The sequence below is a fragment of the Eulemur rufifrons genome, chromosome 7 (assembly GCF_041146395.1).
Source record: "Eulemur rufifrons isolate Redbay chromosome 7, OSU_ERuf_1, whole genome shotgun sequence".
Lineage (NCBI taxonomy): Eukaryota > Metazoa > Chordata > Mammalia > Primates > Lemuridae > Eulemur > Eulemur rufifrons.
This window is the reverse complement of record NC_090989.1, coordinates 75,947,444-75,972,975: the sequence shown is the minus strand read 5'-3', so window position 1 is coordinate 75,972,975 and position 25,532 is coordinate 75,947,444. Positions and strand designations below refer to the sequence as shown.

General features: G+C 43.6%; 1 long non-coding RNA gene across 1 annotated transcript; it reads right to left on the bottom strand.

The window, feature by feature from the left end:
• Positions 1–4,940: 4,940 nt before the first annotated feature.
• On the bottom strand, positions 4,941–22,494 carry LOC138386410 (uncharacterized). Its single transcript, XR_011233880.1, has 3 exons — positions 22,414–22,494; positions 13,520–14,009; positions 4,941–5,128 (listed from the first exon to the last, which is right to left on the bottom strand). It is a non-coding gene; the product is annotated as an uncharacterized lncRNA (long non-coding RNA).
• Between the last annotated feature and the right edge of the window lie 3,038 nt (positions 22,495–25,532).

The window sequence follows — 25,532 nt, the reverse complement described above, 5'->3', positions numbered from 1 at the left end:
AATGCAGAGGGTGCACTGCTCACCAACTGTGACTGGCAGCCACCTCACAGGTGTGTGACATGAGACAAGTGACAGGCAAGCTCCCGACACACCTGTGGAGCCTCACCAGCATGGAGGCTGCCTTTGCATGCTCTCTTCTCTGCTTGCTATGCCTTTGGTGCTGAAAGCAGGAGGATGGATGGGCAGGTACTCAGATTTAGGTTACTCCTCTGAGTTTCCCCCTAGCCCTGGCACCTCTAGCTCAAACCCTTGTCACCTCTCACCAGATTATGATCCAGTTTCTGAGCCCACCCCCTCGCCTTCAGTCCTCCCTGGAGTCCACCCTGCACTTGCAGCTAAATTACTGTTCCACGAGCCAGCTTCTGATTATGTCACTGTCCTGCTCAAATGCTCCCAGGCTGTCTGCAGCCTCTAGGACAAAGTCCAACTCCTTGCTGGCCCTCAAGTCCCTCTGGCCTTAACTCCCACAGCTCCCCTACCCAATCAGAGTGATGCTGTGCCCCCTTCAATCTGTCATTCTTTACCCTCCACTGAGAGTAGCTCACTTCTGTACCTCCATAATACCCTTGGGCTCTAATCATTTACTTTCTGGGTGGCCTTGGGAAAGTTACTTAACGTCTCTGAGCCTCACTTTCTTTATCTACAAAATGATGCCTATCTAAGATGGGAGGATTTTCATGAAGAGGAACTGAGGTAATATACAAGGGCTTAGCACAGTTCCCCCAAAATAGTAAGAGCTCAGTAAAAGTTAGCTTTAATCATAGTCATCAAAATAACAGTGATTTTGATGATTGTTCTATCTCACATCATCTCTTCCATGAAGCCTTCTCTAATCTCCCAACTGAATGCTAGTTCTCCTACTTTTGAAGTTTCTCGTTCTTGTGGCCATCCCCACATTCTACAGGGTACTACAGTGACTTTCCCACTTATTCAGTCTCCTTCTTTGGAAGCAGAGACTGTGACTGGTCCACCTCTGGATCCTTTGTCTCAGCCTGGCATTTAGAGAGTCTCAGCAAAGCTTTGGGTCATTTGGATGTTCCTCTGGACCCTGCAGAGAGGGTCAGAAAAAGTCAACGGTGGTCCTGAACTGCTCTGGGGGAATGGGATTCCTCCTCAGAAATGGGACAGAGCAGCTCCCTGAGGTACCTCTCTGCCCACGTGGACACACAGCCCAATCTGGGCCACCAGAGGGACCAACTTTGTGAACTTTGCCCTCATGCCCCAACATCCTACTTCCCCAAACCTGGACCAGTGTCGTTCTTGTTTTCCAGAAAGAACAAGGGCAAGTGAGTGCAAGAGAGAAAGTGGTGCATTTATCGCTGAGAACCTGCTTGGGAAATAGAGGAAGGGAAGGGGAAGAGATCTTATTTTCTAAAACTTGGGGAGGGAAAACAGGAGTGGGAGGGAAATGATCTGTGGTTTACATCAAAGCTCCAAGGGAAGATGCTGCCCCTGTATATGATGCTGATTGGAAAAATTTTCTTCCTAGTTACACAGAGCTCCACAACTTGGTGAGCATGAACTCAGAAGTGTCCCAACTTTCTGACTCATCTGATCCACAAGCATTGGTCGACAGACACACAGTGGCCTCTGCTTTAAGCTGACCTCATTTGAAATTCCCCATGTTGCTGCCACGGCCAGAGCTAAAGCCTGGTCGCAGAACCCAGTTGCTCTGGGGTATAGTTCGGTTCACTCACAGTAGTTTTACTCTCTGAATTCCAATCTGAAAAGATAGTCTGGGGCCTCCCAGGGGTCTAGGTCTGAAAAGAGCCCCAGGAATCCTGAAATCTAGTCTAACCCTGGCCCAGAAAGGAAGAGTCACGCCACAGTGCAGTGATAGAGCCAGGCCTGCAACGCAGCGCTCTGGCTCTCAGTCCAGCGCACTTTCCACTACCCTGAGATGCCCCCGCTGGCTGTTCAATCCAAGGACATAACCCGTGAAGAAAGGATATTGTGAAATGCTTCCACTAGAAGCCCAGGGATGGCTAAAAGCCCAGATGGTTCTCTCCTAACTCTCCTAACCTGGTCTCAGTTCAGCAGTTTCCATACCACTGGTTCATGTTAACCCTTCTTCTTATAAAGCCAAGGCCTATATTCCAACAAGTAGCCCCTTAGAACAACTGAGCTGGCTTCTGTTTGCACCTTCCTGGACACCTCCACTGGCAAGATCTTTCCATTGAGCAATCTTATTGTGCAAACTGACTCTTCCTTGCCCTTTACAATTACTCGGCAACTCTGCAAAACAGTAACCCAACTGTTTATTTTGATTTCAAGTTTGAGGTTGAAGAGCTAGCTTTGTATTTTTTTTTTCATTCCCTTGAGGAAGCTACTAGATACCTCAGAGATTTCTGGTCTTTGACTCTTGACACGTCTCCATCTTCTGCTAGCCCCATCTTTTCCAGGTGATACAAGAAGTTACCAGGAAGGAAAAGGGGTATCCCTTCAGGGGGAAGATGCTCCACTCACTCAACCTGCCGTTCACCCACCCATCCCAGGGCCACCAGCCAGCTCGTGCTCCCACGGCATCAGCCAGCCTGGGTCATTGTCTCCCATGTTTGCTCTGCAGATTGATAGTGTACAAAGCATTTTAACCTCCCTCATTGCGTGTGATGCGCAGGACCTCCCGTGGGGCTAGGCAGGGCAGGTTTGCACATCAGAGAGGAGATAATCATGCACATTTATGCTTATATCTGGTACTGATCTGACCAGGGTTCACATCAGAAAGCAGTATAGTCAGCCTTCTGACTCCAAGTTCAGTGCTCCTTACAATCTTTCCTCTGCCAGCCACTCCGCTTATTATCCATCTTGCACACTCAGCTCAAAGGAGCTTTCTACAACACCATCTTCACAGACTCCTCTCCCATTCACAAACCTTCAGTAACGCCTAAATGCCCACGGGATAAAATTCCAGTGATTCCACTCGTCTTCTAAGGCCCTCTGCCGTGTGACTCCAAAGTGTCTCCCCAGCATTATTTCCACTGCTTAAGCCTGGTGGAGCTATCTGAATTCTCTTCAGTGTCCTGTGCACTTTTTAAACCTCTAGACTTTATCCTGTTGCTTCCCCAGACCTCCTCAGAGATCTAGTCTTCATTAAGGGCACCTCCTGCTAGAACGCTTTTGAATACCCCCAGCTCACAGTGAACCCTCCCTTCTGAGGTCCCATAGCTTACGTCCACCATACTCCTCTCTGGGCACAAAGGGCAAATGTACACCAGGCAGGGCTCAGGCTGGCCTTCACCTGCCGTCTCTCACCTCAGCCCAGGACTGGTCACATGCATCTGTTGGTGGTTATCTGCTAAACATCAGGTTCAAGAAGAGTTTGGGGTAGGACTTGTCTGTTTATGACTAGACAAGTAAGACCGAAGAAAAATCATGTTGGATCAAAAGTACAAAACTTGTATTCCATCTCTGAAGTACTAAACATGCCCGACTTTATCAGAGGAGGAGGAGTGGGGAGAAAGAGGAAGATGTGGAGAGGGGTGGCTTAGGATTAGAGTGAAAGGGATTGACTCCATCTCTGGTTCTTCAGGGCCCTGTAATGAGCATACACAGTGCTGTGTGTCACTAGTGGTGACCTTGGAGCCTCAGTTTTCTCAACGAGAAAATGTGTGTGATTGTCCCTGCACAGCCCATCTCACTAGACAGTAGGTGTGAAAGTGCTTTATAAGCGTAAATGCTAGACCTATAAGAGTGATGACTAATTTCCAAAGGCCAGGCCACCCCCTCCTTCTCCCCTCACTCCCCTATAACAGAGCATATTTCCTCTGCTAAAACACATGAGGCCATTGGGACCTGTGGAGGAGCAAACGCTCCCTCTGTACCTATGCTGTTGACTGGTGGCCTTCTGTTGCTGGAAATGTCCCATGATCCTTGGACTATTATTAGGAATGGTTACATTGGTGGAGGCAGGCTAAAAACAGCCAGAACTAACCTTTTGGTTTCCCATTTCAGGAACCAGTTTCAAAATAAAACCTTTTTCCTTTAAAGACAGGGCATTTCTGCAATTCTTCACAACACACTGAAAGGAAAGGGAATTTCACTTTGCAAGATTGGGGAGTTTGTCTTTCCTGAGTTTGCTCAGCCCCAGCCTTTAATCCTGAAACATTTGTTCCAAACTGGAACTCGAGCCTTGAAGTTAAGCCAAGTTGGGTGAACTTCCTGGTGCCTCCACTGCTGGCCCGTCTGAGCCCTGCCCTCGGACGAGTGTCCATGGCTCCAAATGAACCAGAATTTCAGGGAACAGCGAAAGAGATGGAGAGGGAGGAGTTTGGGGCTGAGGGACACCAGAGTTCTTGCTCCCAAGTTCATATTTGTCTCTGAGCTACTCATGGGAATTTATATCTCCCACATTTTCTTTCTTTCTTTATTATTTTTAAATTTACAGATAAAAATTGTATATATTTATGGTATACTAGATGATGTTTTGATATATGTATACATTATGGAATGGCTAAATCAAGCTAATTAATATATGCATCACCTTATCTTTTTTGGTGTGTGATGGGAACACTTAAAATCTACTCTCTTAGCAATTTTCAAATATACAATACATTGTTATTGATTATATGCGCCATGATGTGCAATAGATCTCTTGAATTTATTCCTCCTGTCTAACTGAAATTGTGTATCCTTTGACCATCGTCTCCCCAGTCCTCCACCCCTCAGCCTCTGGTCATGACCATCTTACTCTCTACTTCTATGAGTGCAACTTTTTTGCACTGCACATGTACGTGCCACATTTCCATCTGAAATACCCCGGGGCTGGCAGGCTGCAGCGAACCATCCACCTAACTGCCCCCCAGTAATGCACATTTGCAACCTCGCTTCATTTACCACCCCCACCTCCTCCAAAGCAGCCAAGATATTTTAAAACCCTTCTTTTGATCTTCTTTGCATATCAGTTACACTATTTCTGAGCGTGTTTATTTTTATTTTTTTTTCCGGTGGTGAGCCCGTCACTTTGAGCCCTCTGCTCGCACGTTTCCACTTCCTCTCACTTTCCTGTGTACTACTGTGGCCTCGGGTGTGCGGCTCAGAGCAGGCTGGGTGATTCGCACGGGTCTGTGGCCTGCGATAGAGCCAGGGGAGGCAGCTTCTTCCACCACAGGTGCTCCACCGCTCCTGACATCTGCGTAGGCAAAATGGACTTTCAGTTATGTTTACTTTGCCCCATCTCCCAAGGAAGTAGCCCTGACTACTGGTCTGGTAGGGGGAAAAGGGCCCTTGACCGGGCATGAGGAAGACCAGGGATTTGGTCCTGACTCTGACACTGACCATGATAAAAATCCTCTACCCTCTTTGGATTGGACTTAGAATTGCTAAAGCCCCTGTGGCTCTAAATTTCTAAGATGCTCTATCAATTAGCAAAATAACTGATGTATTGAAGATCGGCTCAGGAGCAGTTTATGGAATGAACATGTTGGAGACACAGAGATGATTGAAGTATCCCACTTTCAAGAAGTGATGATTGAGATTTGTGAAACAAAGCAACCCTTTGTGATAGGATCTTGTGAAATGTGTGTGATATGACTTGTGAAAAGTCTAAGCTAAATCCTTGTCCTGACATATGTCTCAGCCCACATGCTTCCCAACATTTTTCATGTCACAGCATACTCAGAACATGATTATTTTGTACAGCACATTGTGCAAATAAACAAGGCTACTCTTCCCTGGAGGTAACCAGCTCACTGATTTTGGCGGTACTCGGCCCTTCCTGCCCACTCCAAGGACTGAGGAGAAAACATTTGGGCCCATATGAGGCCCAGAGTTGGGAAGCCTTCATTTAAAGGATTAAGATAACTCCTTGTCTAACCAGAAAAACAATGGTGTTCTGGCCCATGAAAAAAAAAAAATTCTAGAGAGGGCAGAGCAGGTGAGAAAGTGGGTCCTGAATTCAGACTGTGAGATTCAGATAGAGACTCCACCATTTACCAATGATGTGTCTTCAGGAAACGCTAAAGCTCAGTTTCTTTTGCCTTTGAAATGGAAATAATCATATTCTTAACCTCCATAAGACTAAATAAGGTAATGCACCACAACACATTCTAAGTACTTAATAAATATTAGTTAAGATCATGGCTAATGCTAGACAGGAAATTAAAGGTTATCTGGTCCAATCCTCCCATTTGAGAAAAGAGGAAACTTTGACTTGATCAAGTCACACAGCTAGTTAATAGCTGACTGGGACCAGAACCCAAGTCTTCCAATTTCAGTCCCGTACTTTTATGTACTAAAGGGTGTGATGCTTCATTCTGTATTAAAAATCATCCAAATCCCTAAGCATTTAGCCTGGGTTCTCCTTCCTGAAAGACAGTCGGTAGATAGGACATCCCTATTTGTTTACATTTGTTTACCAGAAACCCTGCTTCGAAAACTGGCATGAGTAAGACGACTTCTCGAAGGTTTGCCTCGTGTTTCAGACAGCTAGCCAAAGGCCAGTCTCTCTGGCTTCAGAAAACATGGAAATGGGTACAGGGTTGTACACCTGGCATCTCAGATGCCAGAGGCACCAGGTCACCAATTCAAAAGTCCAACTGTGTGTGAAAATACTGAACTTCTGGTTCACTCAGAACCACACGTGGTCAACAGTGAAACAAAGACTAGAACTTGAATCTCGGCTTGTGCTAGTGCTCTTTCTGCAGAGCTCACAGAGAGGTAGGATTTAAGATTCATTGTTTGCATATACTGACCACTTCTCCCACCAAGCCTCTAAACGTGCTGACATAGATACATACCCTGCAAAGTCAATTACTCATGCAAATGTGCTTTCTTCCTTTTTTTTTACACCTCCGGCCACAAAGGATTGAGGCAACTTAAACGAAACACGATAACACGATAATGAATAATGAAGAGTATACAAAAATAAACCCCAATATCTTAGAAATAGATCATAGGTTATCCAGGGTCATGTTGTCCAATGTGGTAGCCACCAGGCATATTATGTATTTAAATTTAAATTAATTAAAATTAAATAAAGTTAAAAATTTAGTTCGTTAGGTTTACTAGCCACATGTTAAGTGCTCAGTAGCCACATGTGGCCAGTGGCTGCTTATTGGACATGATGCATACAGAATATTGCCATGACTGTAGAGAGTTCTACTGCACAGTACTGTCTAGACAGACCACCAAGTCATATAGTCTTACACATTTGCAATAAGTCAGCCAAAATTTTGGCTCTGAGCTTTATGTTGACAAAGCCAAAAAAAAAAAAAAAAAAAAAAGCTAAATGAGTGTGTCATTACCAATTCCTCAAGGGAAGCAAAGCTTTTCTAGCACTTAGACCTAAAATAATTCCTCATATGGGGCTTTGTAGAAAAGGTCACTGAGTAACATAATAAATAATGTTCTCAGAAACCACAAGAGATGATGTAGTAACAAATTTCAATTTCAATTTTTATTTTGATGCACTATAAAAGTTGAAGGTATAATTCACTAAAATTCAACTCAATGAAAATGCTTCTACAGTGAGGGTGTAGGATGCTTACTTACCTGGTACCCTTGAAACATGTGTCACGCAAATTTGCTCAAGGGGATGACACTTGTACTGAGGCTTGAATGACTAGATTAAGCAGCCATTGTAGATGTGGAAGAAGAGCGTCCAAACAGAAGAAAAAGTAAGTGAGAGGTCTTCAGATCAGAAAGTATTTGGCAAGCTTCAAGGAAAGAAAGGCCAGTGAGCATCATGGATGAGGCTGAGAGTGGAAGGAGATGATACTGGACAGGTAGGCAGGGCTGCATTATGTAGGATTTATAGCTCATGGTGAGAAGGTTTAGCAAAGAGGTGACATTATAAATTACGGATTAAGAAACATCAGTCTGGCTGCTGTGTGACAAGCTGACTACAGAGGGCAAGAGTGTGGGCAGGAAGAACACAATGGTAGCTTGCAATAAGATCATCAGCAGTGGAGATGGTGAGAAATAGTCTAAATTGACATATATTTTAGATGTAAAGTCCATAGGACTTGCTGATGGCTTAGACATGAGGTTTCAGGCAAATAAAGGAAGCTAGAATGATCCTTAGTTATTTGCCTTGAACAAACAGCTAGGAGGCCAGGTACCACTTACTGTGACAGGGGAGAGGTGCGGAGGAGGATGGGGAGTGAGGAAGGAGTACACCAATAGTTTGGTTTGGGTCACAGTTTGTGTGAAATGCCTATTACATATGCAAGCAGAGTTTTCAAGTCTGGAGCTCAAGGGAGAAGCTCCAGTTAGAGATAGAGATTGGAGTTATCTGCATATAGATGGTATTTTAAAGCCATGGGACTCAATGAGATCATCTGGGAAGAGTATAGACGGGATAGAGACAAGAACTCCAGAGGAGAAAGAGCCCGACAAGGAGACAGAAAGGTAAGGGCAGACCAGGTGAGTGCGGAATCACAGAAGTCTGGGAACAACGTGTTTAAAGAAGTATAAAGGCTCAACCACATCAAATTCTGCTAAATAGTCCAGTTAGTCAAGTTTATTTTGGCTTTGGAAACATGTAGGTCATTGGTGACCTTGATAAAGGCTGTTTAAGTGGAGTGATGGGGTCAGAAGAAATTGGAGCAGAGTTGAGGAGAGAATGGGAGGTGAAGAAGTGGGGACAAGAAATGTAGATCTTACTTCTTACGTTTTTTGTGTGAAGGCATAGAAGAAACGGGGTGGTAGCTAGAGGAACATGTAGGGCCGAGGAAGAATTGTTGTATTTATATTAATGGCTTTTATAAAGACATAGTTGTATGCTTATGGAATAGATGTAACAGAACATCAGAAAATGAGGTTACAGACAGGCGCAGCAGCTCACACCTATAATCCCAGAGCTTTGGGAGGCCGAGGTGGGAGGATCGCTTGAGGCCTGGAGTTCAAGACTAGCCCGGGACAACATAGCGAGACACTGTCTCTACAAAAAAATAAAAATTAGCCAGGTATGGTGGCACATGCCTGTAGTCTTAACTACTCGGAGGGCTGAGACAGGAGGATTGCTTGAGCCTAGGAGTTCAAAGTTACAGCAAGCTATGATCGCATCACTGCACTCCACCAAGTTTACAGTGAGCTATGATCGCATCACTGCACTCCAGCCTGGGTGGCAGAGTGAGACTTTGTCTCACAAAAGAAAGAAATTGATATTGCAGGAGAGAAGCACAGGAAAGGAGATAGGATCCAGAGGACAAATGGAAGGGTTGGCCTTAGAAGCAAGACACGTTCTCCACTATAGTAAGAGGGAGGCAGTGTTTGTGCATACAGATACAGGTGGGTCGAGGAGGTGGTGGTGGAAAGATAAACTGATTCTCCTCTGCTAGCGGGGGAAAAAGAGCATAATCCTGGGGAATAGAAAGGGTAGAGCACAGTGGACACTTAAGGAGGGAGCTAAAGGTGTGAAACAGTTAGTTCAGAGAGTGAACAGTGAATTTTCTACGAAATGTTGTAGAGCCCTCTGGCAGGGTCCGCTTGAGGTCTGCGATGACAAATTTAAACTGAGCTGGTCAGCAAGGTGCACAATGTTCTTGCCACCATTCTTCTGTTTAGGTGCAAGCAAAGGAGGAGTGAGAGGACAATCATATTTCACCAGGTTTGGGGTTTTGCCAAGTACAGTAAAGGGAAAGCAACAGGGGATGTGGGATACAGGAAGGAGACTGGCTAAGGCACAGAGTCGAGGGAGTTGAGGCTGGAACAGGTACGGCGGCTGCAGTCACACATCACTGGGCTCCATACAGATCCAAACCGTCTGCCGAAGCCATCGGTGTGCCAACAGTTTGCCATCCCCCCATAAAGGGAGCTCATTACTGATTTCTACTGGTTCCTGCCACATCCCAAATCCCCCTTCAGGCTTATACAAACAATTATGAACTGAATGTTGGGCACCAAACTGAGTAGAGTCACTCCTGAGTACACACACTCTGCAGTCGAGTCTCAACACACTGCTTAGACCTAGGAGGCAGGTGGCGAGCAGAAAAGTCTCTGGACGTGCAGAGAGAAGACCTGGGTTTCAGTCAGTGTCTGTGGCACTTGCCAGATGAGAAAGTTCTCTGAGGCCCCGAGCCTCTGCTCCCTCTCATCGTAACTCTTGCCTGGCCTAAATTACAGCTTCCTACACAGATCTGATGAGATGGTGAATATAAAACCATTTTCAAGGGTAAGGAATTATGGAGATGTGAAAAATTACATTGTTGTTATGACTCTGTAAGGTGGCACCAAATGCAAATCTAAGGCATTTACTGGTTTGAGATTGATTTCAAATGTCACCATGGCTTATAAGCAATTTGCCTTAAAATTAGAAACTGATGAAATGCTTAAAATGAAAGGCAGTGCATTTCAAAACGGAGGCGATGGGAAGCAACCTTCTCTCCTTTTTGTGCAACATCCTATGAACCGTGGCTCTCGCAGGCACAGGGTGCTGCTGCTATGGGCAGCCCAGTGCGTTTGGACAGCACAGGACTAGTTCTTGAGTCACTTTGTTGTCCTGAGTGAGTGACATTTATTTTTGGATGCCTCAATTGTCTTCTCTCTCAAGTGGGAAAAATTGTACCTATTCAATTTATGGGGGTATCAGGAAGAGTGGATTTTTTAAAAAGAAAAAGAAGCCCTGAAAAGTACTTTTGGTTACTCCAAAATGAGGTTGGTATAAATTTGAAGTGTCACTATTATTAAGTGTGAAGCAATCCTTCCCACCCCCATCATGTCCAAGGGCTACAATGTGAGCTGTGTGACAGGCTATTTTTAAATTCCCATCTCTGGAAGCATATGGTCCTGCACGGTGCCAAAAAGAGAAAAATGACCTGCTTCTGTGTGTTTGCTTGTTTGTTTTGATTTGATGGAACATTTTCTATGTTCCTGTTAAAGATCGCCCTTTCTACTCTAAACTTAAAGGTGAGTACTAAAGATTTTCTACAGCATAGTCTGAAACAGACTGTGGCCAACAGGACTTGCTTAGGCAACGATACAAGGCCATCCTAGGACAATAGTGTATACACACAGATCTTCTGTATTTGCTCTGTATCAATTAAAATCTTTCAAAAATACTGGAGTGATTCCATTTTTTATGATTTTTTTCTCTAGTTTTATGGTAGTTTTGTTTGTTCAGTGGTAGCATTTTTAGATATGATGTATTTTTGCAAATATTGGAGCATTTATTTCACAAAATAAAACAGGATCCTTTGCTTTAATGTTACCTACCCCCAAAAGAAGTTGTGTCAGGGTTTTCCTGGTTGTTTTTTACTTTTATTTCTTTTATTTTTATGATTTATTAATATCAACTGCTATTGACTGAAGCCCTTTTATGCTCCAAATATATATAGTACATCTATCATAAGTCTAATTTTTGCTACACCCTTTAATTGACCTCACTTTACCCCCTAGGCTGTGATACTTGGCAAGACTATTCTGAATCTTGTCAAACTTCCCACTCATTGGATTTGATTTCTGACACAAATCCCTGGAAAGATAGCCATCTGATCACTCAGAAAAGGAAAGAGATGAAAACATCTATTTCACAGGTTTCATGGGACCTGACTTTTATGCAAGGGCAAAAATATTTCCCAGCTGAAGTAAATAAGGATCTCATAATCCTTTTTTCCCCACTGTAATGTCCAAGATCCAACTCTTCCGTCTCTGTATCAAGTGATAGATAAAAATAGAATTGATGATGTTTCATGGCACTTATTCAATGAAAAAGGTACTTTTTAGAGGAGCACAGTGAGGAAGACAGGGTCTGCGTCTGCAACTGAATGGCAGAATCGATAGCATGTGAGAGGAGTTTGTGTTCTGTGTGAACCTGGGGACCAATGAGAGAGCCCATCAGAAAAATTCACAAAAGCTCAAATAAAAAATTTGTGAATCTACAGACACACCCAACACTGGGAAGCTCATCCCCATTAGAGAGGTTCAGGAAGAGGACGATGAGCACTTCTGGGGATGTTGCTTCAGAAAATTTTAAATTGGCTACCTGTGTGACCCAGTGACCTTTGTGGTCCTGTCTAGCTCTGGTAATCTCTAATCCCATGGATCAGTTAGAAAATTCACATCCCTTTTGATAGACAGACAGATAGACACTGTGAGACCACTTTGGGTTTTCAAGAATCTTCCGATGTACATCTAAAAAGGCTCCCTATGTTTTTGTCCCTCCTGTCCAAATGAACTCAAATCCCAAAGTTTAGTCACCAAAAGAAAAGGAAGAGTAATATAACTTGTCCTCTCCCTGCACACAGAACTATCTTTCACTTAAAAGTAATTCTTTCTGCATCCCATGGTCTGGTGCAGAACCACCTCATGTCAGTCAAACTTCTGCAGCAGCCCTCTTCCCTGCTGGGTTTCCCCAAAAGTTCATTATCTATATAGTCACTCCAAATTGCATTTCACCATCACCTATCATGGTCTAAAAACTGCTCTGTCTCTCCCTTACCTATAACTCTCCTCAATTTTTAAATCCATACCTCCAGCCTGTCTGGGAGTTCCAACTCCATGTGGATTGGTCTATGCAAAGTCTCCTGAGAGAGCCCCACACTTGTTGACTCAGTGGTGCTGCATCCACGAAGACCTTCTTCATCTTCTCTGTCTACTTCACCGCCTGCCTGAAGCCTCACATCCTCCAGGAGACATTCCCAACTTCTACACTCTGTCAGTGATCTCTCCCTTCTCTACACTCCTAGAGGGCTGAGAGTCTTTAGTCATCATTTGAGTAGTAAATACTTCACCACCTTGAGGTGTTTTATATATGTGTGTTTTTTAGGGACGTGTCTTGGTTCACAACACTGGGTTGTAAGTTCCTGGAGGATAGGGACTACCTCTTACATTTCTTTTGAAACTTTGTGGTGCTTAGCACACTGTTGGGCACAGAAGAGTAGTAACAATCATTCACACTCAAGGCAAGCTTTAGAGTTTACAAAGCACTTCCACGTGCCATTCATTGACTGCTCCCCAAAACTAGGTGAGGTTTGCACAGCAGATCATGAATAGTATCTTATGGGTGAGGAAACTGAGGTTCAAAGAGCTTGTTACACCTGCTAGTGCAACAGGTTTTCCAGTCCAGCGCTCTCCCAATAATAACTATTAAGTGAGTAAATAAAGAAAAGATCTTGCAGTTCAAAGATTTGTGTATAGCCAAAGGAAAGTGGTCACATATTTGGCAACTTCCCCATTGTGTTGATGTAGGTTGACCTCCAATGCAGGCTGAAAAATCCTCTTTGTACGGATGGGCTCAGTTTAACTGACCAATGGTCCATGTTTCTTTGACTCTGGCCGTGTTCTGCTAATGAAATGAGATTCCAGTGAGAACCAAAAGTACTTCACGTGTTTCTATGGGAGCCTAGAAAAAGATCAGCGATCTCAGACCTTGTTCTGGGAAACCTCTGAGTCTGTGCATCTGGAGCCTTCCAGGAGCCTGTGACCAAGGCAGACAGAAAGGATAGGGGTGTGGAAGAGGCCTTAGGCCACCAATTGTCCTCAGAGTTCTTCACTTCTTTAACTAACTATTAAATTCACCCAATCACATTTCAATAAATTTTAAAAGACTTTAAAAATGTGTTTCTGTTGCTCCAGAAATTACCTCTGAATTTTCTAGTATAAATGTCTGCCAGCTTTGTTCAGCCAAGTTCCTTTTCCCCCTCTTTTCTTTGACAATGAAAGCAGCTTTGGTGCCAATGCTCAGATCTGGCAGGTGTTTGATGACACATGTTCTGTGATAAATGTTTATTACATAAGTTCATTCAAGCTAGCTACCATAGCTTTTGAGGCATCATTGCTACTTATCATAAAATTGTCCTTGAAAACCAGAAACCCAAGATAATCCCAAAAGATCTATTTTTTTTTTTTTTTTCTTTCTTCTTTTAGGTTCTCTGTGTTCTCTCGACGTCTGGTGCAATGAAGAAGTCAGGAGAGGGTGCTTGAATCCTGACTCTGCCACAAGCTGGCTGTGTGACCCTAGGGAAGCCACTTCTCTGCTCTGAGCCTGAGCTGCTCATTTGTAAAATGAAGAGGTGGGAGCTGTGATTGCCAAGGTCTCTCTGATTTCTGACATGTCCTGATGGGAGGACAAACTGGTGGGGAAAAAAGCAATTTCAGTCAAGCAGAAACACATGCTTGCCTTTCCTCAACCAGAATGTGCTTTACATAACTGAATTTGCTTCCTTTCACTCTGGCTCACCCTCCAGTCAGGAGCGAGGAGAGCGGCGCCGCCTGCACCAGCTTGGAGAGGGGGAGCACGCAGGTGCGGGTGCGGGAGGGGCGCGCGAGGAAGGCTGCGCTGGTGCTAAAAGAGGGGTGGACACTACTAATTACTTTGACTGCATCACACTTCTTATTTCTGTGATTATATTATATTAGGATGAAAGGGACCTTCAAAGTATTTAAAGTACAAAAACCTACAGGAGAACTACTAAGAAACTTCCAGTCTCATGATTATTCTAGATAAGGCATTCAGAAGCCTTAATCCTGCAAATTAGATTTTTTTTTTTTTTTTTTGCAGAAAAAGAAATAGGAAAAAAACTTGCATACCAAGAATTTTTAAAAATTACCACCTTGAAATTCTTTTCCCCCAAAACTTCCGGCTAGCCCATGTGGAACCATACTGTAGGTCTTTCCATGCGTTCAAGTTTGCACTAAAACCAAGCTCAACACACATAGTTATTGTCTCCATTTTACAGGTGAGGAAACTGAGGTGCTAACAGGTCTAGTAGCTTATCAGAGTATTCAAAGCAGAGGTGGCAAAGTTGAGAGTTAGCCCAGATCCCTTGCCTCCTGGTCCCAGACACTCTCTGCCACTGTGCTCTAAGGCATTCTGTCACACTGCCCCACAAGGAGCTTTTCACAGCCTCAGGAAAACAGGTGAGTGATTATCTCCAAGCCTGGATCAGGGGTTACATCTTTGCTCTCTAAAGAACTAACTAATGTAGGCCAGGAGCGGTGGCTCACGCCTATAATCCTAGTACTCTGGGCAGTCGAGGTGGGAGGATTGTTTGAGCTCAGGAGTTCAAGACCAGCCTGAGCAAGAACAAGACCCCGTCTAGACAAGACCCCGTCTACTAAAAATAGAAATTATAGGGACAGCTAAAAATATACATAGAAAAATTAGCCGGGCATGGTGGCACATGCCTGCAGTCCCAGCTACTCGGGAGGCTGAGGCAGGAGGATTGCTTGAGCCCAGGAGTTTGAGGTTGCTGTGAGCTAGGCTGATGCCACGGCACTCTAGTCCGGGCAACAGAGTGAGACTATGTCTCAAAAAAAAAAAAAAAAAAAAAAAGAACTAACATAGACTCCCAGGCAATCAGAGCAGTCCAGTTCCCTAGATACCATCTAAGCTTTTCCTCTCAGCAGAGTACCTCTCTGGGACTCTGTGATATTCCGGGACAAGTTGGTGGCTAAATCAGCACTGAAATCCCTTCACTGCCACCTTCTACTATTCAAGAGCCTTTGTATTAAAAACCAAAGTGATTCAGAAGGTCAATCGCTGAAGAGAAGATCAGTTCTTTTTTCCAGTTACTTAATAATCCTGCTGGCCAAGGTTGAACAGAGTTAACTTTGACCTCAGTTTCTTCAATGACTTCCATTAGCTGACCTCACTAATATAAGATAGAGGGACTGAGGCAGGAAGAAATGTGACTGCCCATGAGTCATTCATTCTTGACCTTTGGCATATTTTGAAAATGTATTGTGAAAGGCTTGCCAATCAATAATTCCATCTCCAGGCAGTAGCGAGGCTGGGGCTTGTGCAAGAGGGGAAGCAGGGTGTGGATGCTGTATCATCCAGGAGGCTCCAAATTTCTTCTGAGGGCAGGACCATGGGCAGGACCCTCAACAGGACCCAGAGACACAAGGTCCCCATAAAAGTTTTGAAAGAAACAAAGAGAGGACAGAGGACAAAGGGGGAGTGACAGTAGGCTTTTTTTCCCTTGCATTGGATTAGTAGAGTAGGACCAGCAGCTAAGTGTAGATGTTCTCAAGCTAGCATGTCTGTTCTTTGCTGTCAAGGACTAAGACCAATGTTACACGGCAAACTGCTGCTTGATCCCTCTTCTCTGTGCCCCAGACAGGAGCCTGCCCTCCAGGCACTGCAGTGTCCCAGGCGAAGGTAGCAGGGGAAGGAGCACAGAACAAGGAGGCTGAAGACCCAGTTAAGCCCTGTCTGGCACTTGCTAGGCCAGTGACTCTGGGAGTGGTCGCATCACCTGTCGGGTCTCCGGGCCTTCCTTTCTACCAAGCGCAGATGGCATCAAAGCTCAGGAGTGAGGAGGGGTGTGAAACGCTTTGCAAACTACACAAATACAGGGACTATTAGTAGAAACCCATCAAGCTGATTTTGCAAGGTCAGGTGGAAGGAGTCTCCCATTTAAGGACTAGCACTGGGGTATGACTTGTGTTTAGAGGCAAAATCAACCCCAAAAATGGTTCCATGCAGATAACAGAGGAGAATTTTCAAACTCTAGCTTGTGCCAGTCACTGTTAGCTATAAGCAGTGGTATGCTGGAAAAATGTTTAACAACGGTTCTATGGTGGTGAAAAAGCCCTGAATTACAGGGTTTGGTGATTTCTGTGGTATAAATATTTGCACTATGGCTGAATACTTGCTCATCCAAGCTACCAATGTGACATCAATAACCATGGAGTGAGGAAAAGATACTCACAACTGCCTCTCACCTGTAGGTGCAAGCCAGCACACTACTGGAACCTTTTCTGAAGGCTTAGGTTGATACAACAAACTTTGGAAGCCTTCTTGATACATGGGACTCAAGTTTTAACATACAGCCACAGAATTCACTCTAACAATTCAGAAATGGGAATTTTATTTTCCTGGACAGGTATTGAGCCCTAAAATACAGTTCTAACATCCCAAGGAGCATTCTTCAACTTTTGAATCTGACGACTTAAGGATTCATCAGGCAAGGTGGAATGGAATACAGCATAAAAACGAAGCCAGAAAATCTCAGATCAGGTATTAGCAGCCCATCCATATGGCCTTGTACAAGTCACCTGCCTTCTCTGAGTCTCAATTTCTCCGTCTATAAAATGGGAATGGCCCTGGCTTTGCCTGCCTCACGGGGCTTTTGTGAGAGCAAAGGAAATAATGCAAGTGCAAGAGTTTTGAGGACAGCAAAATCCTATTTGGATTTGAATTATTAATACTATTTTCTTCAAAAATTGATTGCTAGACATTATTGATCATAATAATTATCACCCTATGCTGCACTGGGAAAGTCCTGCACAGGAACTTGCATTCTCTGTCTGGAGCATGAGCCCCTCTGCTGCATCTGCTAAGTACAGCTGTGCTCAGGGGGGGTCTGCATGGCATGAAGTGAACAGACCCCGAGGCCCGTGGAGTAGCTCTATTGTGCTGGGTCTAGGTGCATCAGAAATGGCTTTTGGCCCCAAACCTTCATGCCAAATGACTTGTGGAGGTTTAAAACAAGATCCGGTCAAGCTCTGCCAATCTAGAGCTGTACTGTTACCCCCCGGAGGAGGTAGGCAATGGAGTCTGCTCAAAAATTTCCCCCAGCCAACTTTGAGACCACCTTTGAGGCTGGATCCTGTTGGAGGGACCTGGAAAATCTACATTATAAACAAGCACACCAGTTAATTCATTACAAGCAGAACTTGACCGAAAACTCTGTATGATGTGAAACTTGATGGAGTGGAACAAGGAAAGGATTCTCTATTGATTCTCTGCCAGGTACTTGATGGAAAGCAATACTTCTTGAGGGAAACCTTGGCTGTGCTCGGAGACACCTGTATAATCCACTTTCTCGTCGGGCTTCTTCCTTCCCTTAATATAATATCACTGCTTCTACCCACCCAACCATGTACGGGATGGCCAAGACGTACAGCTGTGCCGGGGCAGGCACACACAGCGCCAGCACCGAGGCCTCTGCAGACAGCACCAGCACTCACTGTCTGCCACCCGGCTCCTACCAAAGGCCAGCACAGAGAGGTGACTTCAGAGAGGTTTATCTAAAGCACTGTCTAACCACCCACTCCTTCAGATATCCTAAAGGAAAAGTTCTGTTGATCAACACAGCACCCATTGTCCCTGTTCCACTAGTTAACGTTTCCTCAACTTGACCTTATTGCACCACGTGAACCAGTGTTCTTTCATCCACCCATTTAGTCAACAAATACTTATCAGCCTCCAACTATGTCAGGCACATATATAGAGCTATAAATCTAGAATGAGTGAGATTACATGTCTGTCTTTAAGAAGTTAATAGTCTTGGAGGATTCAGAAACTACACAAGCAGTAACAGCATCACAAGGTAAGTATAACTGAGATACATACAGGTGTTAGGGCATATCAAGGAGGGAAAATCTCACTATGGTGGCTGTTGGAAGGGGATCAGGAAAGCTTCCAAGAATAGAAGGGCACCAGGCTTGCAAAGGAGGAGGGATTTCTAGGCAGAAGTAATAGCCTGTGCAAAGGAGGCAGGGCAGTGATGTGCACTGAGGGAACAAGTAGCCTGTGTTACTGGAACAGAGAATTCGTAAGGAGTGTGGCAGCAGATCAGGCTGGAAGCTAAGCAGGTGAAAGTTCTCATCTGCTAGGCCATGACCTTAGGTTTCACCTTGAAGGCAATGGGCATCCTTTGGAAGATTTTCAGAAAGATTAGGTTCATATTCTTTATGGATAACTTTCTAGAGAGGCAGTGTGGAGAACAGGTTGAAATAATAAGAAAACAAGAATCCACTGTGATAGTGAGAGATGATGGGGCCCAGAATTGAAGCAGGGGTGGTGAGGGTGGAAAAGAGAGGAAGGATTTCAAAGAAATTGAGGAAATAGACTCTCCAGAATTAACTGGATGTGTGCTAAAGATCAGGGGAGGGGCATGAACCAATTTCAGAAAGAAGTTAACAAGTGCACTTTGGAATATGTTCAGTTTGAGATGACTTTGGAATATCTAGGTGAAGAACTTTAGTTAGTAGTTAATATGCACCTGAAGTTCAAGACAGGGGATGAGATGGAAAGAACTTTCCTGCCTGCATTAGTTGTAAAACTCTCGCTAAAGACATATTCATTAGGCTTGTAGGTTAATTAGTGATAAATTCCTTTTCAAAGTTAATACCAGAAAAAAAGTCTCTCCATCAGGACACTCCCTTCAATCAGAAAAAGAAAATTATGTAAGTCATTGTGTTTACTTTTTTACCTTGCCTGCCAGGAAGCTCATGTTCAATTACAATAACTATACTAAGCCTTACAACTCCACACATTTGCTTTTTTTTTTTTTAATCATTTTTTTGGCTTTAACTTTTGATTTACAATGTAACATCATTAGTGTATGTCTTATATTGAAAACTGCATCAACTTCTCTCTGGAAATAAGAAGTATGTATAGATCACACTTGGCATTGTTAAATTAAGGTTGGGCCCTATTTATTTCAAACACTTTTTAGGCTTCTAAGAAGAAGTTTTTCTTTACAATCTGTGAAAGTAACTATTTTTCCTCGGTGAAAAGAAAGAAAACAAAAAAATCCCTCTTTGGAAAGAGGATTGATCCTCAGGGACCAGTTAGAGGCAAGGGAGCCAGAAGCTTATAGATCGCTGTGGAAAGCTAGAGCCATTGACTCAAAAAGAGTAACCAAAAAGATACGATGCACAAAACCTGAGCAGATGAGTCCCAACCCAGCCCTCTTCCTACTTCTCAGCCAAGTAGAACACTTTACTCTCACAATGAGGCAGGGCTCTAACAAAAATAGCACCACAGAGAGTTTGGGTAAATTCCTTTCAAGTTATTAAGGGATACCCTTAACCTTGGAGGAAAAAGGATATGTCATAATAATAGTAAGTTTTGTAATTTAGAAATGCCCTTACATCTGTTATCTACCTTCAGTGTTCTGACAGGCAGGTTAGCGTAGGAACTGCTATTATATTATTCACACTTTATAGGGCTACATATTCTTACATGATGTTACTTGGAGCCACTTTTAAAAAAAGAATACTGGGCTTAATTCCCTTTACTAAGACCATTCACAGTTATGAAAGTAGAATAACAAGGATAAAATGATGCTCCCTGATTTTCTCCCGGCTCTTCTAGAACACTTCCGACCCCATCAAAATATGTGACCCTCACAACCATCCTCTGAGGTAAGCTGGGGAGGATTTACTATCCCCATTTAATAGATATGAAAACTGAGGCTCAGAGAGATGCACTAACAAGTTGTGCTCCCTCTTAGCTGCCTTTGGAGAGTAAAAGAGGGGGACAGTGAGACCCCATGCCTCTGGATGTGCCCTCACAGTGCCCAACAGCTTGGAATCTTCTCAGGCTTTCAGAAGGGCCCTACTTCAGGCTTCACCAGTTCATTTACTGGCATAGTGAGATGCTAATGATAGAAATCACCAAATGGACAGTTTTAACTAATCTGACTTCCCCCTTCACAAATGAATGTAGCCACTTTGTCCCACAAAGCCAATAGTGGGTTAGAACCCCTTCTTTCTTTGTGATATAATTCACCTGCCTTGGGTTTCATCAGACAGAAGGCTCACGAGAAGCCAGGCAATAAAGCGGCAGTCTAAACAAATTTTTAAGGAGGCAATGAAATTAAGCACATTGGGTCTTATAAGGCCAGGCTCGGAAGATCTTAGCCATGTGACCTCATGCAAGTCACTTTACCTATCTGAGTCTTACTTCCATCCGTAAACGGGTCAATAATCATTCCTGTCCTCACTCACTTTGTAGACTGGTTATGAAGCTCTAATATCATAGTTGGGTGTTACTAACACCTTGTGAATATGTTCTCGGAATGTGAGGGGCACTCAGTCCCGTCCACGCAGGAAATTCCAAACCTGTAACTCAAGAGGCAAAGAGGTAGCATAGGAAAAGCATGGGTCTCATGGGACAGAAACTACTGGCTGTGGCACGTGCAGACACGCCTGCATCGTACACAGCTACACAATGGCCCCCTTCCACACACATGCAGGCTGACAAAAGTCACCAGAAAATACCGTCAGAAACTCCTTTCAAAGAATCAATTAGTTTAACGATTTTATTCTCCAGGGAAGATAACATTTACACACTTCCTGTAATCAGTCAATCCCACAAACCTCTTGAAACTTTAGTTAGAGAATCTGCAAACTGCTAATACTCATTTTTTTAGAGGTGACAAACTAGAAATGGGAAGGAAACATTAGGATCTTTAATACATGTAAGTGAAAACATCATCTTGGTCTTTGAAGAGACGATGAACTCTCCGTTTCCCTCTAGGAGACTAGAATTTTAAAATCATAGACAGTAGAGCCCGAAAACATTTCAGAGGCCAGTTTTCTAATTTATACCCCCTCCCCCATTTTACAGAAAAGGAAACTAAAACTCAGAGAGACGTGACCTGCTTCCAGTTATACCTCAAGGTAGAATCAGATAAAATCATGAGCTGTGCCGTCCCTGCATTTAACTCAGCGCATGATTTATGGAGCACCCACCAAATTCTTGCTGGGAAAACAGAGATGAATAAGCCACAGAATCCATCCTCGAGGAATTCAGAGTCCATTAGGGAGACAGACATATAGACAGATAATTCCAGCACAGATTGGTATGTGCTATTAATGATACAAAGTGCTATGGGAATACAGAATTCAGAGTGGCTAATTTTGCCTGGGGTTATCAGCAAAGGCTCCACCAAGGAGTAGGCACTTGGCTATACTGACAGAGTGGAAGAGCATTACACACAAAGGGAACAGAGTGAGCTAAAGCAAGGTTACGGGAGAGAACACAGCATGTGCAGAGAGCCCCACACGAATAGTTTGAAACAGCTGGAGGGTTTATAGAGGATGCCGCAGAATCATCTCAGGGGATGTCAGTAGGTTTCAGCCGCCATCCTCCACCTCATTTGGCATGCTCCTGAGGCTATGGCCTGTGTCCACCTAATGGGCCAGTACAACACCTGGCCAAGTGCGACGGCATGGTGGTGCTTAATGAATTCCCTTTGAAGATGAGAGGATTGTGAGGGAGAAAAGAATTTGCCACTCAAGTGAGTCAACTGGAACGGAAGGTGTGTCCTGGCTCCTGAGGCCCAGCACTTGGGCTGGTCAACCAGACAGCCCGGTCACCTTCCCTGGGGCATAGGGTTCCACCTGGGAGCATCAAGTCTTTTTTCAGCAAGTCGTTCCTAAGCCACAACACTTCTGGCTCACTCCTTGCCTTTATAGTTCTACCGACATAATTGATCCCAGAGCTCAGTTTCTGCCATACCCCTTGGTTTCCTAGGGAGTGCTGGTATATTCAGGCCTCCTTGGAGCCCCAGCACAGCCCAGGCCTCCTGGGGGATAGCACAGAGGGATATGTAACAGGCAGACATAAATAGTCCTGTTCTGCTGTAGTCATCTTTTTGGGTGCTCTGAGCTTCCTGTCCTGAGCTAAGATTTTCCTTTGGGGTTAGCTGAGGCACGGAAAAATAAACAAAGCTTTACAGTGACTCTCCCCGTTGGAAAGCTAAAAAGCATTTCCAAGAAGCTGCTTTTTCCTACCTTCTGATGAGTGTGTCCAGGCTTCCCACCATCACACCCTTGTGAAGACTCTCTAAGGTGTGTATAGGGAGAGGAGAGACCTCTCTCAGGTGCCTGCTTACATATGCTAGGTCTACAAAATGCCAAAACAGTCAGGCAAATCATGGCAGGATTCATCGTGGCGTGGGGGGTGGGGGGGGGTGGAACAGTCACCCCTGATACTCACCATTGAACAGCCCAAACAACCCTTAGTGACTAAGGTTTTTTCCACTTACACCTGGTTCTTTTGCTCTCACCAAACAATTATGTTAGCATATGAGCTCCTTGAGTAAGCAAAATAGGTCCTTCACAGATTCTCTTGTAAGAACACATTCCTTAGCCTACTACAGATATTTAGAGTCAGGGAACATTTATTCACCTATCCTTTTCAAAACACACCTCCAAGCCATTTTCACCGTATAGGTGCTATGATCTGAAAAATCAAGTGTATGCAAAATCAGGCAGCTGATGGCTTGCAAGAGAATAAGCACTGGGCAATGAACAACATTAAAAGCAAGTCACAGATGCAGAGAATGCATTTACAATTTATGTAACTGACAAAGGATTAGTACCCAGAATATAGGAGACAAAAATTCTACATATCCATAAGAAGAAAAATATAGAAATACATTGTCAGACTACATCAACATGCAAAACTCAGAAAAGGAAATAATTCTTGCACAAATGGAAAGATGCTCAACTTCACTAATAATCAAAGAAATGCAGATTAAAAAATTAAGAGATGCGATTCTACACCCATCAAATTGGCCAAATTTTAAGTCTGACAATATAAAGTATTTGACAATATAAAGCAACAACAAAATACATACACACTGATGATAGGACTATAAATGGATATAATCATTTTTGAGAGAAATTGATAATATCTACTAAATTTGAAGCTTAATATATCTTATGTCTTAGTAATTCCACTCTCAGATATACAGCCAAGAGAAGTCCTTGCATAAATATTCAAAGAACCTCGTACAGGGAGTTCTATTGCATCATTGCTTCTAAGAGGAAAAAGCAATTTAAAAGTTCATTAGTAGGGAAATGCTCAATAAATTGTGAGGCGTTCATATAAATGAAGCAATACTATATATTGTCTTAGACACATACTTATGGAATAAGTTTACCAAACATGGACAGGACAGAGACATACTATCTTTGGGATGGTAGGAAGGAAAAGGGCTGGGAAGAGTTGAGCTACAAAAGTACTCAGTTGGTTTTAGATTTGTTTGTTTAGTTTTTTAAAAAGCTGAAGCAAGCATAAAGAAATGTTAACATTCTTAAAAGTCAAGATGATGGGGATATGAATGTAAGGGTCAGGAGAGGTTAGGTTTTGCTGCAGTAACAAAAGCTCTGGATCTCAGTGGCTTAAAACAAAAACAATTTCTTTTTTGCTCACACATTGTGGCTTGGCAGAGAGCACTGCTTATCATTGTCACTTAGGGACTGAGGCTGACAGAGCAGTACCACCTTTTAGCTGTGCCAGAGGGAGACAGTAATTACATGCTCCAGCATGGAAGTGACACAAGTCACCTCCTTCCACAATTAAGTGGCCAGGACTAATACATAGCTTCACCCTGCTCAAGGGGCCAGGAATTCTATCACATGCCCAGAAGTAGAAAGAACTAGAAATACTCAGTTAACAGCACAAAACTTTACTACAATGGGTGTTTGTTATAGTACTTGCATTCTTTTTTCCATGTTTGAATTACGTTTCATATTTTAAAAAATGGAAATATTTCATTTCCATTTAAATATTTAAATATTTAAAATATTTCATATTTTAAAAAATAAAAAGTCCTGGTTTTGGAATAAGAAGGCTTGAAGTTCATTCTGAGAAATGGAAGATGAAAGAGGCCGCGGTGGTAGACAGGGGTAGAGAGAGGCTGTCAATCTCATTCCCAGGCCCGTCACCATGACCGCCATACCCATGTTGATGCTGCAATTACCCCTTCTTCAGAAATGGACCTCCATGTAAATGAGCCCAAGCAGGCTGACCTTCCTTGCTTTTGTTTATATCCACTGGGTCTGAGTAGGCAATAGGAAGCCTGATATAAAGAGATGTGTTGCATAGAGCATGGATTATAAAGTCCAAAGACCTTAACTGAGTCCCAGGCCTGCGACTCACACTTCCTGTCACCTTGAGCAGCTTGCCATATCTCCAGGGTCTATTTTCCTCATCTGTAAAATGGGTATAACAATAACACCTACATCTCTGAATAGTTGCAATAAACAGATGAAGTATGTAAAGTGCTTTGTAACTGTAACGTGCTGTACAGAAGGTCACTATTATTAATGATCTAAATTTCACTGCAAGGGAAGCCTCAAGCCAGATTTACATTTCTGGCCGACAATGACTCATACAACTTCCTTCACCAGAGCCACCTGGTTGACAAAATAGGCCCAAGCATCATTCTGTGGTCCAACCGCTTAAAGAATCTATTGACTTCCCCTTGTGAAAGTGAGTCTGGGAGCAGGGATTAAGCATTATTGCAGATTCCCCGGGGAGAATAAAGGGAGAGGGTACAGTTCTCATGAGCCTGGCCTGGCTGGGGAGATGTCCTAGGCCTAGACTGAAGCCTGAGTCCCCAGGCCCCATGGAACATTTATTCTGGAAGAGCACAGTAGGGAGAGAGCAGCTCTTTCCCTCATTTCTCAAATGAAGACACTGAGGCCAGTCGAGACAAAAGAGATGGCCCTTCTCAAATGACAAGAGATGGAGAATCAAGAGGCCTGAGATTTATCCTGGGGTCTTCTATTAACTCAGAATCACAGAGTAACCCCCTTTCTGCCAAATGCCTTACTTTCCTCCTGGGTATTTAGGGGATTGAACCTGACCGCCATGGTTATTTCTAATGTCTGTTATCTTGAGGACACTCAATTCTATTAAATATGAAATGCAGTAGAATTGTCCTGAAAAGTGAGCTTTCCTGGTCCAGGTATTGACTTTACAGGTTTGGCTTTCAGGAATTATCTTCTTGTCTCTCTATGCATGCCCTGAGTGACACTTATTTTCCTGCTAAAAGACAGTTTCTTGGTGTCTGGCTTGTTTTCTATTAGTCCTTAGAACTGCAATACTTTTGACTCTACCC